At 36.7% G+C, this 15735-nt stretch overlaps 1 protein-coding gene across 2 annotated transcripts in view; it reads right to left on the bottom strand.

Moving 5' to 3' along the window:
• The window catches only part of LOC131686263 (uncharacterized), a 209259-nt gene that overhangs the window by 12598 nt on the left and 180926 nt on the right, over nucleotides 1-15735 (bottom strand). The gene's annotated exons all lie outside the window — the stretch shown is intronic.

Raw genomic sequence — 15735 nt, 5'->3', positions numbered from 1 at the left:
GATGGGATTTCGTTTTAATAATCGTGGAGCAGGTGCGCGAGCGAGAATTGTTGATAAAATTAATTATATTTTCGAGAAAGCAAAACTGCAGAAAACGAGAGCGCTTCAGGTCGGTGAATGGAGGTTCATTAGTGACTTGTCGAAGCGGGAAATGTTTTCCCTGGGCGAGGCAGTCATTCGTGTAGAATATGTCGCTTTTCGAATGGTTTTATGATTTTTTTTCCTAGAATAAGTTTGACTTCGAAGATTTTCACTACATTAAAGCGGTTTACTAAAATTTGTACGTTTTTGCTGTATTTCTAGTTATATGCCAAGTTTGATTAATAAATAATCTGATTTTTTTCAGATAGTATTATTTTCAAATATCAATTACTATTTTCGTTTGAATTTCGCATTTTGTTTTTAACGATAATGCGCACATTTTCTGTATTAAAATAAAGTGGTATTACTGCAGGAAAAGGAAGTTTTTTGTGTCACTCAACCAAAATTGCGTTTCATCTTATAGCAATTAGTATTATAAAGTTAACCCATCATACAGGCAATAAAACCCATCGGTACCATAACATTGATAAAACACTTTATCTTCGGAGTTAATTTGATTATCACCGTGTGTCCAGCTAGAAAAAAATCAAATGATTGTGTACAGGAAAAGACTGTGACATTAAAAAAGTAGCTTTTCTCAAGAGTGTGCAGTATAATTCGCGAATGAATTTCAATCTTTTACAACTATCGCATCCTGTTCTACCTAACTCTTCTATATATTACAATTTGCTATACACCGTCCAAATTAACACATAATTTATTCGAATTCTATTCTAACCCTTACACAGCCTGTATTGAAAAACGTCCTGGAAAACACAACCACCAGTCCGTAGTATTTTTCTTGTTAACATATTTGGAGCATATTTTCATATGTCGCAAATATTAAAACGGCCACGCCTACTGTGCAGAGTTGGGTTTGAAGATGTTTCAAAATTAGACGGCAATTAACTTATTCATTTAGTGAATAATTTAATTAACGAATTGTTTTGAATCTTAAAGGAGGAAGAAACGAGGACAACCGTACCGACCGTTTCAGTTTAAAGGGAATATAATAAATCGTTGGAAGTGACTTGGCTAAGAAGGTTAATGTCACTCCTTTGGTCCTTTGGGATGGGACAGAGGCAGGGTCGCAGAGAGAAAATACGGGCCCGGAGGGTCCAACGTACGGGCCCCCACCACTATGTATTGCCTGAGTATAAAAAAGTTGTTTGATTTCCCATTGGAGTTCACTGAAACTATGTATAGTACACTGAAATTTTATATTAATGTACCAGTTTTTAGCTCTAGTTGTTTGTAGTGCAAATGAAGGAAAAAACGTAGAGTTTTTATACTTTGGGAGTTTTTTAATTCCTTTTCGACAGTTTTGGTGACTTTGAAAAGCGCCATTTTGTCAATAGCATTTATAAAAGTAAGGAAATGAAAAGATTGAAAATGTAGGAATTACAAAAAATGAAAATAGCTCAACGGCGACCATCTTTAAAAAACCAATAGGAAAACTAAATATTAAAAGAATGTACAAAAGAGTTAAAAACAACAAAATCAACCAAATAAACAAATTAATGTCAATGTCAATCAAAAAATATTAAATCAAAAAAAAAACCAAAATAAAATCTATAAAAATAGATAAAAGAAAACAGGAAACTAGAAAAACATATTGCGAAGATTAAAGAAGTCGAACATTATTGCACAAATGGTGAAAATAATTAAAAATCGATAGAAAAGTAGGAAAAATTTCAAAAATCAATGAAAATGAAAAAACTACTAAAAAGAAATATAAGAAATGAATAAAGCTGAAAAACTCGATAAATCAAGAATAATGAAATTTATTTAACATTAAAAACAAGCAATATTTAAAACAATAGAAAAGGTAAATAAAACGTTCAGAATGCATAAAATTAGAGGAGTATATATAAAAAACATGAATAAAATAACCATAGAGAAATTTAAAAAATGAACGAACCGTAAAATTTTTAAAAACAGGAAAATTGGAATGATGAAAAGACGAAAAAGTAAAGAAAATTGGAAGTATTGAACAAAAACGGAGCAAACAGACAAAATGGAAAACAAAAAATGGTAGAAAAAAGCCAACATGGTATACTATAGAATCAAAAAAAAAAAAAGAAAAATTAACACGAAGCAAATGAATAAAATGGATTAAATTATTTAAAGAACAGAAAAAACACTAGAAATGAAATTTGAAACGAATTCAAACAACGAACTAAATGTAAAGTGAAGAACAAGTGCGCATAGTGTCAAAAAAGATAAATCAAATGTTTTTAGGAAAATAAAAAGTCATTGTAAACGTATAGGAAAATGGTCAACAGAAAAAGTACTTTCAAAATAGGTTAAATGGAAACAATGAAGAAATAACAATAACGAATTAAATCTTAAGAAAAAGGTATAAACAATCAATAAAATTATATTAACTGTATCGATTTTGTTGGCTATTTTCGGCAAATTTGAGACTAAGAGAAACGAAAGCAATGAAATTGAAAGACGGATAGGTATTCTAGAGCGAATCAGTTATAAACTTAGAACGGAAAACTAGAACTAGGCAGGCTCATATGGGCATGATCGAAAGGAAATGTGAAGAATTCTTTGCCTTCTGCAGAGTAGGAGTTGGGCGTTACTGGTTACTCTGCAGAAGGCAAAGAATTCTTCACATTTCCTTTCGATCATGCCCATATGAGCCTGCCTAGTTCTAGTTTTCCGTTCTAAGTTTATAACTGATTCGCTCTAGAATACCTATCCGTCTTTCAATTTCATTGCTTTCGTTTCTCTTAGTCTCAAATTTGCCGAAAATAGCCAACAAAATCGATACAGTAGAACCTTGCGGCAATTAAAACATAGTAACAAAATTATATTAAATGAACAATGGGAAAAAATAAAACTACGAAAAACGAAAAGCTAAAAACTAGAAATAAGGAAGAAAATAGGAGAAAGGTAAAAAATAAAACAATAAGACAAATTGGAATTGAATTTGAATAAGTGAAATCGCTTTTGGAAATGGAAAAAATATAAAAAAGGGAAATAGAAAAAGGCTATGATAAGAATAAATGTAGTAAATAGACAAATTCTAAAAATTAGATGGAATGACAAAAGAAACAAATAAAAAGCAGGGTATTAAAATATGAAACAATAAGAAAAATAAAATAAAGAAAGCAGAATTTTCTCGAAAAATTACGATTGAAATGAGATAATAGAGAGAGAACTATAAATTAAAGTAAGTGAAAATGATAGCAATAGAAAAAAGCAAAAATAAGGATTGCAAAAAGATGGATAAAATAAAAGTACGGAAATAGATGAAAAAGCAGAATCTTAAGATTGTAGAAATTCAAATATAATCCACACCTTGTAAAAATAGATCAATGAAATTTTAACAAAATATAAAAAATCCATGTAGGAATAAAAAATGGAAAAAATGAGAAACTTGGATCAAATTTCAAATAAGGGTTGTGGTTGAATTTTACGCTATTCTGGTTTCAAAAACATTCATAATCCTATAAAAACATGAATTATTCTCTTATTTGTGTTGGTGTGTTAGCACACCTGTTATAATGAAAATGTTGATAAAAGGCCGTATTTGAAAGAACTGCAAAACGCATCTTTCCCATCCCTGGCCTCTTTGCAAGGGGGAATTGGTAGTCGAAAACTACAGAAAAAAGCTACGTCATTTGAGTGCGATCCCTTGACAAAAACGTATCGGTATCATCTCGTATCTGAAAATGGTTTTTTTATGGATTTTGTAACAATGAACGGCAAACCAAATATATTGAATTTTAAATTTGAATTTTTAAATTAATTTCGAATTATTGTGGTTTATCAAGAGTTTTTTAAGACTTATTTGGCCAATTGAGCTCTCAAATAGAGGTAGGGTTACCGCCTCTAATGGTACTTTGACCAGCAGAGTTTTACTGAGCAGAGAATAGACTTCAAGAGACACATGGGTATGCATTGAAATCAATTAGAATTTCGAATTAAAGTGATCACTCGACAGAATTTTGGAGTGCTTCCATTGCTTTTTATTGAATAAATCACTTAAAAACAAATAAATATGCACTGTTTTGTTACTTAAGTAGCTCGTAGCACTAGGAGGAAAAATATCTTATTTTCTTCACATTCAGCGTAGAGTGTAATGTTTTGGTAAAGCTCTCCACCTTTCTGTGCCGTTCACATTTAGTTGTATGTTTTTGCATTTGTTAACAGTTTTGTTGATTTAGTTGGGTGTAGTACTTCGCTTCCTAGGATATTCACAAAGAATCTAAAAGCACCAGCCACTCTCGCTGTGAAGGATAACCCGAGCGAGCTTTGCTCTGCTCCTCAGTAAACAAACACGGGGTGTGAAATCACACTCCATATATTGTCCTTCAGATGGTGCTGCCGCATGCTATTGTAAGTGAAACGCTCCAAAATTTCCATATTTGAGGTGTTGGCATATCCAAACAGTTTAAATCATCGCGTTTTGCTCATCTTTTTTTTAATCGAGCCGTCGAAATATCAGTATTATTAAAATGTAGCTGGATTTTGATAAAAATGCCGGTTTCGAATATGGAATAATGGAAAGTTATGCTAAAGATATGTACTTTATTTATATGTATTGATGTCAAAAGATATTATTTTGTTTGTTTATAGAAAATGTCAATAACTTTCACGATTTTGTAGCAGACGGTTTAAGCACACATTTTTGCAAAATTATTGAAATACTTTTTTTGTCCACGTATGTCCACTATGTTTCAAGGCAATTTATGTGTCTTGAACGATTCTCCATTTGGAACACTATAGCATTCTTGCCCGAATTTGTACGTTTTTGAGTAATCTTTGGAGACGAAGATGGATTATAAGATTTTCGGTTCAAAATTTAGACTCGTACTTTTAATTACTACTGCACCTCCGGTTGTCATAGCGAGTCGCACAATACTGCATTTTGAGCAGGAATAATTGTGTATTAAGTGGTGAAAATTTCATCGAGATTCATTAACATTTTCAAAATTTATCAAAAGTTGAACGCAAAAGACGTAAATAATTTTGGTCATTCATATTGAAAACTAACGGGGTGAGCAGAAGTGATCGCCAAAGGTTCCAAATTTCAAAAACCGTTAACGAATACCATGGTTAAACGTTACCGGGCAACTATGACGTTTGATCATGCAAAGCAAACCAAATCTAGAGGTGGAATATATGACTGGATTCTACGAGCGAAAATCAGTAATGAGTGAGGGCAGAGTAGTGTAAAAGAATACTAGGAATACTCCGGCCGTGATTTGGTTAAAAATTTCGCTTTGGCGTACACTCCAGCTTGGCGAATTTGTTCGTGAGAAGGTTGTCAGTCGTAGTATGTCAGCAAGCATGACAACAAAAAGGGGTTGCTATAAACTATACCAGGAAGTGGTACAAGCATGTTCTGACCAAGTATAACGCATGTACTTAAATAGGCGCTTCATCGTAATAATGAACTTTGTACAAATCCTCGGTCTAACAATTTAAATAAAACTATGAATCTTAGTTAATTTCACTTGTTTTCATTTTTTGTCATATTCGTTTTTAGTTCCTACAATTTGCATGCAAACTTTTTGTCAATTTTCACTCCATGCGTTTCGTCGTAGAATAGGCTTATTTTCTATAATTTAAAAAAAATACTATTTTTCGTACTTTGAGAAATATGTGCATCGGACAGCAATTGAATATTAATCGTACAGAGTTGAAAAGTTTTATAACTATGTTGTATAATATTCCAAATACATAGTTTGAAAAAACTAATAACATCAATTCTCATAAAAGCTACATCATCTAGACACCCAAATAAATTATTGCGTGCAAATCAATAAATTCTATCATTTAACTACACACCATTTAAAATTCGATACATTATAAACGTTATTGGCATACACTGGAACCATCAAAACCATTCATTTGTGAAAATTTACTAATATTTAAATTAAAATGTCGGCCATTTTGCATCCGCCATTTTGAATTTTGAAAATCTGACATCAAAATCGTAATCTACGCCCCAAAAAAACGATTTCTGGTAGAGAAAAAGGCAACGCAAAGTTGCAAAATAATCTAGTGGATTCTTCCGGGCGAATTCGGATTTACCTGAACGAAGACACGGAATTCGCCTCCAAAAACCGATGTTGCAACCCTAAGCAGGATTTCAATAATAACTTTCGATACTAATCCAGCGCTTTCGAAGATTGGAAATTCAATAGAACAAAAAAATCGATTTCATATTGGCAAAATTTGAAGACAAGCTCATGACTTCTAATCAAAAAATTTAATTGTTTAACCCTTACAAGTCTGATCATATTTTTGTTTCGATTAAGGGGTCATTCGCTTCTTCCTTCTGGTTCGGAATTTTCCTATAAAAAATCTATATTCCTGTGTGCGGGGTTGGGATTCGAACCCAGGTGAGCTGCGTACATGACATTCAATGTACAAATTTCGCTATGCCCACTCGAGTCTGATCTTGTTTCGATGCGAGAATTAGGTTGTTATAAACATAGTTGATACCAAATATGCAGTAGTTTAGAATTTTCGCTATTCTAGTTACCTCATGCACAAGATATTGAATTTTTAATTGCATTCTCAAATAAATTTTTGTCGAAAAAGTATTTGTCAAAATTTTAGTTTCTCGTAAAAATCCGGGCCCCCTTCAGAACTCCGGGCCCGGGGGGAAACACCCCGGTCCCCCCCCCCCCCTCTCGGCGGCCCTGGACAGAGGTATTTACACCTTGCCCTGGCTAATAAGCCTAGGTTAAAGCGCCTTCACTCGGCAAAAATGGTATACGTTTTATTATGAGCAAAACCGATTTAAGTACCAGTCAGAGCAGAAATCGTCGCTGTTGTGCTATCTTATGACAAGCGCCATTTAGCACATTTCGAGAAAAACGATTTTTAAAGTTTGAAATTGAATATCTTCAAACTTATAAATGATAGAAACACTTCATAGAAGACAATTGATGCTTCTATCTATTCTGTATTAATCTCTCAAATATTACGAAGATCGGTTGATTATGTTGCGAGTTGTTACTGAAAATGTAAACAAAAGTCGCACTCACACGTGTCATAGGTGTGTATTGATGACAAAATTTGTATGGCGTGTCATAATCGTGCATGGAAAATTTTCCATATAAAAAAATCATCAATTATTAACTTTTATTCATATCTTTGGCTTCATTTGGTCTATGAACAATCGGTAAGATGCATTTTAAAGGAAATGAGTCAGGGAATCTAGAAAAAAATAGTTATTTAAGGTTACAGTGTTGCCAAATATGCTATATTTTCAGTTGTAAAGTTAAACTGTATCTTTTTCACAAATCGTGTGTTTTTGTTTTGAAAATGATTATGCCATTCTGTTTCTCAGACAGTTTTACATAGAAAAACATCCTATATATCAAGATAGCTTGCGCCAAACCCCAATCACAGTAATTGTAAACAAAAATCATAGAATTTCTCAGTATATCTTAGTACCCAAACAGAATGTCAAAATTCTGAAAACGCCACTTTGTAGAGATTTTTCAGACAAGTAATGTTGCATGTCTAAATCAGTTTACCCCAAAATGGCGTTTGTCATAAGATAGCACAACAGCGAAGAAATGGGTAAAAAAACATTAGCGCAAAAATGGGTTAAAATGATATACCACTTTTGCCCTGAGAGGAAAAATATTCCATTTTGATCCTAAGGGGTTCAGAAATTTTTTATCACAAATCAATGAAACCATCATCAATGTGGAAGTTATTTGAAAGTTGGTGGTCAGTAGGTATCGGAAATTGAAGATTACCGTCATTTTGAAATCCAAGATGGCGAGTTCCGGTTACCACAAAATAGTGAGAACCACCATCAATATGGGTGTCATTTGAAAGGTGGTAGTCAGCAGACCCCGAAAATTGACGATTTCCGTCATTTTGAAATCCAAGATGGCGACTTACGGTTACAACAAAATAGTAAGAGCCACCATTAATAAGGGTGTCATTTGAAAGGGGGTGGTCAGCAGAACCCAAAAATTGACGATTACCGTCATTTTGAAATCCAAGATGGCGACTTACAGTTACAACAAAATAGTAAGAGCCACCATTAATAAGGGTGTCATTTGAAAGGGGGTGGTCAGCAGAACCCAAAAATTGACGATTACCGTCATTTTGAAATCCAAGATGGCGACTTACGGTTACAACAAAATAGTAAGAGCCACCATTAATAAGGGTGTCATTTGAAAGGGGGTGGTCAGCAGAACCCAAAAATTGACGATTACCGCCATTTTGAAATCCAAGATTGCGACTTCAGGTTACTAAAAATAGTGAGAATGTGGGTATCATTTGAAAGAGAGTGAACAGTACGTAACGATTCGCAGTATACAGGATGTTTCATGGCTAGCGTTACGATCTTACTAACACTATGGATCCTTTCTGATTGGGGTTCGGACATAGGATTAGAGTTCAAAATAATCGAACGTCTTTTATGAGGACTGAAAATGAACCTGATGCGACTCATGATGAATAGAAAGAATATTCATTCAAAAATCCATGTTATTCATTCAGTTGAATATCGTACAATAATATTCATTTCACCAATTCTCCAAGTAAATGTTTTCAAATATTGCTAAAGCATAAAATATTAATTATCATCGCTTATATTGTGCCAAGGCCTGAAGCGTTTTATTCGTTGTTGCACGTTCACCTCGTACAATAATCGGAGATGAATGAAAATCTGCATTGAATGAATGAGCAGTTGGTTCGTTTGACGTTTTCAGTTTCGCCACTGAATATTGAAATAATAAATAAAATAAATAAAATAATGAATATGATCAATTTTCATTCAATGAATTTGAAAATGTGTAACTCTGCATAGGACGACATGATATGGTATGAATAGATAACGTTTCGTGTACAAAGTGGTTTTAGGGCCAAGATCTTGTTGGAGGTACCCTGGCCTTGGCGATGAGCCCAGCTTCGGAACTCTTTAACTTGGAATGTCCCATGCCAGGACTGCCGAAGATAACAAAATATCAAAAGATCTTTGCAGGTACTTCGCGATAAACCCCGCATACCTACGTCTGCGATCTTCCAAACAGGATTACCCTCCGGTGATAAAGTGAACCGTTCAGCACTTATTAATTTACACACAAGGGGTGCCAAATGTGAACCTACAAACGCTCATGTTCACGCGATCATGAATTGATTAACTCCGGAAGTCTCAAATCTCGGCTCTAGCAACATAGATCAATGCGTTCAGTTGTACTAATAAAAAATAACGCTCATAGCAACTAGACAACACGTTCTATGGCGCCACGACCGGAAACTAGTGATACCAGGGAACTCACTCGCTTCTAGCATCTGAACCGAATACTGAAAATTAAGTATCATTCACGGTCCACGCGATCATTCAAAAGCACAGGCGAAAATTGGAATGGGCTCGCAGTTAAAAAATCGAATGTATACAAGCGAAGTTACACGCTAGCATCCGCGAGATACAAAAATCAACATAATCGAATACGTTAACTTACAAACGCTCGAGCCCATAGCCATTATGCACATAGGTGGACATGTAATCACGATCATCAACGATCTACTACGCCCATGATTTCAAAAACTGCAAATCGCCTCGATGATTTAGTGAACGCTAAAGGGCGAACACGAAATTATTGCGACACCGAAAATGTCATGCTAATTTTCTTATAATGTTTAAAATCAAACCAAAATTTTAGGGTAGTTTTATACATATATTTACTTCAAAAATCAAAAGAAAAGTTAATCGATGGAGCCTTGAGTGTAAAATTGAACGCATTTTCGCTTGATGCGGATGTGTCATCCGGTACCAGTTTCTCAGTTTTTTTCTATTTTGTTAACATGTCCCTCTCGTCTTTGACTGTCTTCTTGCTCTTCCGAAGTTCCCGCTTCATCATTGCCCAGTACTGCTCCACCGGGCGTAGCTCCGGATAGTTTGGCGGATTCATGTCTTTCGGAACAAAATGGACAGAATTGGCCTCATACCACTCCAGGACACTTAGAATGGTGGCATGATGCCAAATCTGGCCAAAATAGCGGAGCTTCGTCGTGATGCTGCAAGAACGGATAAAGGCGCTTCTCGAGGCACTCAGATTTGTAGATCTCGCCATTTACTGTGCCCTTTGTCACGAAAGGCTCACTCCTCAGTCCGCAAGAGCAGATGGCCTGCCAAATGAGATATTTGGAGGCGAACTTCGACATTTTCTTCTTCTTAAATTTGTCGTCCACATAGAACTTGCTCTTGCTGGTGAAAAACTCCAACCCCGGAATTTGCTTAAAATCGGCTTTTATATACGTTTCGTCGTCCATCACACAGCAGCCATATTTTGTCAGCATCTTCTCGTAGAGCTTCCGTGCCAGAGTTTTAGCCGTCGATTGTTGCCGCTCATCGCGGTTTGGGAAGTTCTGTACCTTGTATGTATGTAGTCCAGCTCTCTTCTTTGCATTCTGAACGTAGCTCTGCGACATGCCGATCTTTTTAGCCAAATCACGGCTTGAGACGTTGGGATTTGCTTTAATCATCCGCTTCACCTTTCCCTCCGTCCTTTTGTTCTCCGGTCCCGATTTTCTTCAAGCTCCTTTGCCGTGGTCTAACGTCAACCGCTCCTGGAACCGCTTCAACAGACGGTTGAATGGTGAATGTTCAACATTTTTCCCAACTGCCGGTGCGACAGGTCAAGAAATTACAGGTGTTTGGAAAGAATTTGTTCTCTCGACTCGCGTTGGTTCACCTTCATTTTCGTTGAATCGAAAAACACGTCTTCGTGTTAGACAGCATGTAAACAATACAAATCAATGAGAAAGTGTGCAAAATTTGGTTGTTTTTTACCCAATGGTAAAAAAGTTATGCCCTGTTGAATATGCCGCAAAAATTTCATGTTCGCCCTTTAATGCACTTATAATCTGATCAACATGGTCTCAACGAACAAATAAACGCTTATTCCCACGCGATCGTAAAGTCCCTACGCCCGCACATCTGAACCTCTGAACTCAACATCACAATCAGAATCACGGCCCGCTGCAATTGGCCTTAAGTAGTGTTTTAAAGATGGATATTTCTTGTTTCGTCTGTAATTTTAGTGAGCGCTTCTGATAAGGAGCCCTTCCGAGAACCCATCTCTATAACTTTAGTAGGACAATTCTAAAAAAAAACGGGTGTCAAAACCGAACTTATTTTTTCCTACACATACTACCAAGTCTTCTTTTCATATCAGTAGCATCTGGCTCAAATGACACGTTCAAAACAAAGCAATAAAGTTCACTATTCGCCATACAATCGAAAAGTTAGAGTCGCTGCTCACTTTATTGGATGATAAGCTACCAAATCGACCACATCCAGTACGCAGAGAAGAATTCATAGCGGCGAGAGCCAAGAGTACGCGATGATCGCGAAGAATCGATTTGACACCATTCTCAATAACTTGGCTTGTCGTATGCGACAATATGGCGTATTTTACGGAAGAATCGTGGTAAAAAGCATGTTAACAGACTTGGGACTGCCCAAACATGAATCCAGTAGTCTTGACAAATTGTGGTTCCAATAAGACAGCGCCACGTTTCCCAGTTGCTAGTTGCACAAAAAACTTCATGTTCATCCCTGAGTGTATGTGCTAAATACCCTTTTTCAAAGCAAAGTTCTAAACGTGTTTCAAATGAGGCAACACATAGAAAAACAGTATAATGATACTTAAAATATTTGTGCTTTGAAATTTCTACATAAAATATGCTACTGAACATGCCCTAAGGAATTTGCTAAGTATTAATGCTTCCAAACCTGTTATATAAATTAATGCTATTCAGTTCTTTCTTTCGGTCAGATGACATAACTTTTTGCTTGACTACCAAGGATCGCTTCGAATTAGCTTCGCAACTTTTTGAAAACAAATCAAAACTGCAACTGCTCTAACATACCTCAATCTTCTCACCCACCAAAATTTCCAACTCACCCCCCGCCGTTCAGTAGGCGCAAACCCAGTGGAGTCTATCTGTTCTTTAGTAATACCTACAGAAGCATGTTGTCAGATGACTTTGTGATAAAAAACGCATGAGGTACATCCGAAATATGGAACGCGTGTGCCAATAAAACATAAGAAGCGATATAGGCTTATCACCTTAGGTACATAAAAAATATTTTGACAGGAGACGTGGCTGTAACTTCTATGGATATCTTTAAATCATTTGTTAAACACTTTGATAAATCAGTATCACAAATCCAGTACAATGTAACGTACCTAAATGATATTAAAAGTAGAGAAAAAACTACGATTTTCACGGTATCATATAGGTATTTAAATAAACTTAAGATATAAAATCCCCATTCCAAATGACCACCTCTTTCAAATGACATCCTCATTGACGACGTCCCTCACCATTTTGTGGAAACCGGAAGTCACCATCTTGAATTTTGAAATGGCGGTTATCATCATTTTTCGATGTCTACTGACCACCCCCTTGCAAATGACATCCATATTGATGATACTCACTATTTTGTGATAACTGGAAGTCGCCATCTTGGATTTCAAAATTGCGCTAATCGTCAATTTTCGGTGTCCGCTGACCACTACCTTTCAAATGACACCCATATTGATAGTGGTTCTCACTACTTTGTGATAACCGGAAGTCGCCATCGTGGATTTCAAAATGGAGGTAATTATCCATTTCCGATGTCTGCTAACCTATACGGATCCTATATCTCATGATTTCTAAAGCATCGAAACATTGACTAAAATTTCATTATCCACAAGTCCGAATAAGAAATATCTGATTCTTTTCTTAGCACAAAAATGGGTTAATATTCTATACCAGTCTTGCCCTGAAAATTTTGTCGAACCACTTTTGCGCGAAATAATATTTGACCCACTTTTGCCTGAGGTTGTGATGAATATACCATTTCTGATCTAACAGAATATTTTAACCCACTTTCGCTCTTAGCAAAATTTTAACCCACTTGCTCTCAGCCTCTCATATGAAACTCGTCCCGCTGGGCCTCGGTAAAGTTTTCAAAGTTTCTGAAAATCCTATACATTTCTTTTATAATAAATGCAAAAAATGTAGCCTCCTCCCCACCAGAGAATACTGCTCACGCCCATGCCTCTATTCTTCCGTGGTTCCGGAACAGGAAACACGCACGCAGGATCAGCCCCACTCCCATAGGACTCGAGAGACTGGCTACCGAGTGAAAAATGGTTATCCTTGTACTTTTACGGAACAAGCATTAGTTTGATTCTACACCTCGCCTCCTCTAAATCCCGATCCCACCGAGCGGTACGATGCCGGACAAGCACGGAAAAGCTCGTAAAGAAACAAGAAAATCTCTCCATCCAAACCAGTATCCTTGTGCCAACTGCCGTCCCGAATCAATGCTCGCCAAACCCTATATACGTACATACATACAGTCATGCACAGTCTTCCTCGTTTCATGAAAAAAGTAGAACAGTTCGTTGCTTCCAGTCACACAAACTGGCGTCGAATCGATATCGAGTTCAGTCGAGTGTGTACTTTTCCTCCTATTCCCGCACGATTACTTTGAAAGCTTTTGGCGTCGCCACCAGGACAATGTAGATAATGATGAATTTGAAGGTACACCTTTGATTGAGGACCCACATCAGGATGGATGTGCATCGGAAGAAGATAAATTGTCCGCAATTAAGCAAACGTTTCAGGCCTCCCAGGAGAAAATCGAATTCAGCTTGATGGGTTTTTGCTGACTAGATAAGGCAGGTTTACTACAAAAGCGAACAGTCAATTTCTGTGTTGATGACGACGATAACACTGATGATGTTGGTAATCGTGCCCATTATCACCGTTGGTGCTTTCCTTTCATTTCGAATGATTCGTTTCCCGGTATGCGGCTACCGGAGGGGAGCCTCCGCCGGTGCCTGCGAGATTTTTCCAAACACCCCCAGTTACTTTCAAATCGCTCGAGAGCTCAACAAAAACGATGTTGAAGCTCTCATTACGTAATCATTGTGTGGTGTGCATTGTGACGCAGCAGTTTAATTTCGGCTAAAGAAGCCGAATATTTATTCTTCTAATATTTCGGGACCAACAACCTCTCAATTTCATTTTTCAACAAAACAAGCAAAATTCAAACAAAAAACAGTCGCTCATTAAAAGAAAAATAAATTTTTCTCTTCTGGTCCTTAAAGCCAGAGACTCCTTTATGCCGCCATAAGTATTTTATTGTCCTCCCCCCCCCCCCACGCATCGCGTTACTTTCGTTGCTCAATCCTGCCATATCCGGAGGCCTAGGCAACAGAACAGCACTTCATCAACTTCTTTGTGGGTCCTTTGTGCTCGAGCATTAATGCAAACACTTAAGCTTACCAACCATCCAACCAACCAACCAACAAAACCGGCCCCCATCATCGTCATCGGATCCACAAACCACCCTCGCGGACGACGCTAGCTCAGCGAAGGCTGCTATTTGGTCATGCGAACCGCTATCCAATCGGAACTGGGTGGTGCCTACTGCGAAGAAAGCGTGTGGTGGTAAGTGGACCGCATGTGAGAACGAAAAGCTCCGCTTCTGCCGGCGCCGAAGCGTCACTAGTAAGGACACAATTTTAGATGGCTTACGTGCCAATGGATAAGTGTGTAATTGGGCTGCTTTTGTTGCCAGCAGTGGTGCAGAAAAAAAGTCTTTTGTTGCTCAATCAACCAGCACTGGCAGCACTGTTTCGTCAGCTGCTTCAATCCAGTCCAATTGCGTAGCTGTTGGGTGCTTGATTCGAGGAATGAAGCTCGCTGTTTGCTGGTGTTGGGTGCTATATAGTGATAGAGACAATCGCAGAAATAGGATGATTCCGAGCCATTACGGTAATCGAGTGGCGATTGGAGGTGTTTTTTGTGTCCGTTCTGGTTGGTTTATCGAGCGATAGATTTAATTGTTTCGTTTTTAGAGCAAAGTTATTAGACGTTAGAAAGGGATAAGGTGCAAGAATTTTATTTACGCAAACGACACGTGAAAGTAAGATATCAACGTCAATATTTCTACTACTAAACTACAGCATACGGAACCCCGTCCCAGTAAATAAATTGAATATAAATGTTAAAGGGTTTTGCACAAGTCATCACAATGCCGACGTTTAAAAATGTAGCAATTCTTACGAGTCAAAGTATTACATTGCGAAACAAAATAAAAAATAATTGGGAGCGGAACAAAAAAATGGCGAAATGGGGTTCCAAGAAACCCCTAGTGAAGAATTTTTGGAAAAAATTGGAACGGGGCTTAGCAGTTTAAAATTCCATTCAAAATATTCGAAAAATGCAAAAGAGAGTAGGAGGATTACATGAAATATTGATAATCGATTTTTTTTTCGTCGAAGTATGTCTATAGCATGAAACATCAGCATTTAGTGTTAAAACAGACGAAAACCGCTAAAAACCAAATTAATAAATTTATAGCACCAAGGACTTGAAATTTTTGAAAAAATCTCGCTGATCAAATATTTTATTGTAATGCCATATGGTTTCAAAATGCATGAACTGTCGATATCTGATATCAAAGCAAAAAGGAAAGATCTGAAAAGAAAAAACAGAAAAGTAGTGATAAAAAGTGTAAAAAAAGAATTTTTGAGGACATTCTTGTTGTAAAAAAGTCTCTTTTTGGAATTGGCAAAACTTTTGACCATCGAATTTTTCTAACTCACTTCAGGGGGCTTTAGGGGAGCAGAGCAAATCCAACTAATAGCA

The sequence above is a fragment of the Topomyia yanbarensis genome, chromosome 2 (assembly GCF_030247195.1).
Source record: "Topomyia yanbarensis strain Yona2022 chromosome 2, ASM3024719v1, whole genome shotgun sequence".
NCBI classification, from domain to species: domain Eukaryota; kingdom Metazoa; phylum Arthropoda; class Insecta; order Diptera; family Culicidae; genus Topomyia; species Topomyia yanbarensis.
This window is presented reverse-complemented; position numbering and strand designations above follow the sequence as displayed.